General features: G+C 40.4%; 1 long non-coding RNA gene across 1 annotated transcript; it reads right to left on the reverse strand.

The window, feature by feature from the left end:
- Positions 1-298: 298 nt before the first annotated feature.
- LOC309500197 lies at positions 299-4,162 on the reverse strand. The gene is made up of 3 exons (XR_014206500.1): positions 4,044-4,162; positions 424-1,431; positions 299-387 (listed from the first exon to the last, which is right to left on the reverse strand). It is a non-coding gene; the product is annotated as an uncharacterized lncRNA (long non-coding RNA).
- Between the last annotated feature and the right edge of the window lie 206 nt (positions 4,163-4,368).

The following is a 4,368-nucleotide window of genomic DNA, read 5'->3' on the forward strand; positions in this document are numbered from 1 at the left end:
TAGTTGGTAAAATGAACTTAAAGTCTACGCAAAATGATTCTTAAAGCACATTAACTTAAAGCATGCGCATCCTAGCTACTTTCTAAATATTTGTTACAGAACTTATGGTTCACCCATGTTTAATCAGATTTTGTCACTGGATTGAGTGAAAATAATAAACTTCTCTCTGGCGACATGTAGGACTTGTTGGATATGCAGGAACTAGTTATTTATGGCTTTCCTGTACCCCCCGTACAATCTACACAACAGTGGGGCGGGCTGAGCTGTTGTCCTGATAAATATTTCAGGACATCGCACGCTCTAGCTCTACTCTAGCTCTACTAGCCGAGGACTGCTGTGCTACTGCAACAAAAGTTGAAAGTCCTGTTTGCCTGAACCTGACGCAAACTACGCTTCTACAAGTCACGCTTCTGACCCAAAAACTTCCGAGCATTAACGCACAAACCCTGGACGACTGTGCCGCAAGGACTCACTCAGGAGATTCCAGGAACATTCCAGGAACATTCCAGGAACGAAAAGCTGAAAACTTCTAAAATGGCGACGCAAAACCTGATGGAGAGCGGTGCCCCGTTGAGTTCTGACGATGCTGGGCACAGGTATCATCCGGATTGTGAGTGCGCCACGGGCAAAGAGTGTCCTTTAAGAGCTACGCTAGACTCTATGTTTAAAGATCATTTTAGAGGCCAGATGGTTGGCTTGATGCACAGGATCATCGATGCTGCGTGTGATATGAAAAACGATTGTGCACAGGATACCAAACGTGTGACAAATCTCAAAAATGAAATGGATGTCGTAAGAGGCCTGACAAAGTCATGGCCTGATGTAACGCCCATGTTTTTTAACGGCAAAGAGCCGAACGGCGTAATCCTCAGAAAAGTTCTGGACGTGTTGCGCTCATGTTGCGACGAATTCGAAATTGACGAAATTCTCTGTATATGTACTTTTGTAACAGATCTCTGTGTGTCACTGGTGTCAAAAAATGCAAAAACTGACGTTGGTGAAATAGTTGAAAGTCTGGTCAACTACATCCTAGAGCAAGACATGATAGCCTGCAGAGATTTTCTATTCTGGTTAGATCATCTGTAAATGTTGTTTTACTTTATGTACGTAATGCCGGTCTATCATGTCTAAAGTATAATGTTGAAATAAAAATAAAAAATACAAAAATGACTATTGTGGTATTGTCTGAGTTTATACAAATAGTATTATAATATTTAGAATAATTAAAAATACTACATGATTTAAAAGATTAAATATTCCAATATTTGTTTTCTGCATTTTAATTACTGTATTCCCGAAGTGGCAACCATTTCCAAGATGTGAATACCTGAAATTGTGTGGTGATTTTTCAAATGATACAACTAATTTGCCCGCTGTGTACAGAACAGAAGAAAGGACATTTTGTGGTGTTGAACAAAATTCGATTTTGTTCTTAGCATCGGTTCCTGCTTCATGGAAGCTCATACCCCCTACGTCGACCTTCTATCTGTTCAGGAGGTTCATTTAATTTTTTTAATAAGATTATGTGAGAGGACGACTAGACACTAGTCATGGGATGTCCGACAGAGAGAAGGGCTTGAGTGGTCACATTTTTATGTCTTCATCCAGAGTTTACCCGGCACCGCAAACCTCCTGTCGTCCTCTCACTCTGCCTTTTCCCCTGCTTCGCAACGTAGCCATCCTCTTTCCGCCCCTGTGACAGCCGTAACATCGACCACCACGGCATTCGTTTCAGGCCAAACGGAGGAGTTTACTTAAACATGGCATTCAGCAACCTGACCCTCTCCAGCTCTATTTCCTCCCGTGGAGTTGAGGATATGTCTCACCAGCGCTCTCCGGCTTGTCACAATCTTGGCATGCGCCGGGAACAGGAACGCCTTGACACCTTTCAGAATTGGACTCTTGCACCAGTAGCTCCGGCCGAGCTTGCCAAAGCTGGTTTCTACTACCTTGGCCAGGGCGACAGAGTGGCTTGCTTCAGTTGTGGAGGCCAGCTTAGCAACTGGGAACCGGGAGATCGTGCAGTATCAGAACACCAGAGGCATTACCCCAACTGCCGCTTCGTTCGAGGTGACCGTGCAGATAATGTACCTTTATCTAGCCTTTTCAATGTATCGGCAATGCAACAGTGTGAAGAAAGGTTGCTCACATTTGTCTACTGGCCCTCAAGAATAACTGTTCGACCAGACCAATTGGCTATGGCTGGTTTTTACTATGTTGGTCGTAATGATGACGTGAAGTGCTTTTGTTGCGATGGTGGACTCGGATGTTGGGAGTCTGGTGATGATCCATGGGTAGAACATGCCAAGTGGTTTCCAAGATGTGAATACCTCTTGCAAGAAAAGGGGCAAGAGTTTGTTCATCAGATTCAAGCAAGATTTCCAAGACTATTTGAACAGCTATTGACTAATGGAGACAGCGACTCAAGGGAATTTGTTGATCCACCTGTTGTACACCTGGGTCCTGGAGAAGACCGTTCAGAAGATGCAGTGATGATGAACAACCCTGTGGTGAAGTCTGCTTTAGAGATGGAATTTGAGTGTGGCCTGACGGCCCAGACAAATGAAGCAGCATCCCCGAGTCAAGATCTTTCAGACTTGTCTATGGAGGAACAGTTAAGAAGACTTCAAGAGGAGCGCACATGCAAAGTTTGCATGGATAAGGAAGTGAACATTGTCTTCATCCCCTGTGGTCACCTAGTTGTGTGCAAAGAATGTGCGCCTTCTCTGAGCAAGTGCCCCATATGTAGAGGCTTGGTCAAAGGCGCTGTCCGTACTTTCCTATCATAAAACGAAGATATTTATCATCCAAGTAACAACAGTTTTTAGATTTAACTTGATGAATAAAAACAAAGGAGAAGTTTATTATTTTCACTCAATCCAGTGACAAAATCTGATTAAACATTACACGTTTAAAACATATGGGTGAATTGTTCACCATAAGTTCTGTAACAAACTTTTAGAAAGTAGCTAGGATGCGCATGCTTTAAGTTAATGTGCTTTAAGAATAATTTTGCGCAGGCTTTAAGTTAATTTGACCAACAAGATGTTTTGAGTATTGAGTTAAAATTAAAACGTGATAAATATCGCATCATTACCGAATTCATAACTTCAATATAACTTCAATAGTTATCAAGCACCAGCTTATTTAAGTTTTTCTTCAAACAAAAGTAATTTTCTGATAAATCATCGTACACCTACACGTGTTTTGTTGTATGCACAGATTTTGAGGGTCGCTTATAGAAAGAGGCATCCTTGTCTTTATTTTTAAAAACATAGAACCAGAGAACAGAGAACCTTGTGCGGCATTCTATATCCGCATAAAGGGTTAAAATATAAAATATACATTTTAGCGCTATTTAATAACTGGGACAGTATAATAATATAATGTAAATGTCTCACGTGAAGATGATGGTTTAAACCATAATTTTATCAAATCAAGCCAATTCATGTGAATACTGTCGTATATGAACAAAGAGAAGACCTAGAGTTCACTAACATTGCAGCTAACTGTAGGCAACAGATATCCGGGGGAAAGTGTAAAGAAAACATTACAATCACACCCGGCAATACGATAAGTGTTACGCTAGTGATGTTAAAAATTGTCAAACAATTTCAAAACAGGGTGTTTCAGAAGAAATGCAGACAAAATCAAAGATGCATAAAAACAAAGGTGTCCAAAATGTTACGCGCTAATATTTGGTCTTGTTTCAGAGTCGGTATGCTCCGGTGAAAACTATGTGAACTTTGATGAGGCCGAGAACAATAGCGCTGTTAAACATGCTGTTCAATATAAACAAGAATCCAACTCTAATGCGACTGAGCTTGTTCCACATATAACTGTTGATTGTTAGATATAATAGTTAGATGATTTATCTAACCATTGAAATTTACGATATGTTAAAACATTTCGGCATTATGCAGAATAAAAAGAAGATCATAAAAAGAAGAACAATTATTAAGACATAAAACACAACGCCTGTTTTCTGGATCGGGCCTAAAAGACGATGCCTAAAACTCGGGTGTCAAAGTATTGGTGTGAACAGAATAAAAAAATGAATCAACCCTCCTTTCACGTAAAAATAACACGTATCAACTGTAATTCATTAGCTTAACTGTTGTTTAGCGACACACACACACACACACACACACACACACACACACACACACACACACACACACACACACACACACACAAAATAACTGTGTATCTATGACTGTGCTGCGAAATGCACCTCTTTAAGTGTAATAGTTAGACGAGTGTAAAACAGCATGCACTTTGTGTGATTCGTAGGTAGAGGAAAAGTTGCACTAAATGAAGTATCAATTTAGGCAACCAGAAAGACTATCACTTAAATTATTAATTGTC

The sequence above is a fragment of the Leuciscus leuciscus genome, assembly GCF_965113295.1.
Source record: "Leuciscus leuciscus genome assembly, chromosome: 6".
NCBI classification, from domain to species: domain Eukaryota; kingdom Metazoa; phylum Chordata; class Actinopteri; order Cypriniformes; family Leuciscidae; genus Leuciscus; species Leuciscus leuciscus.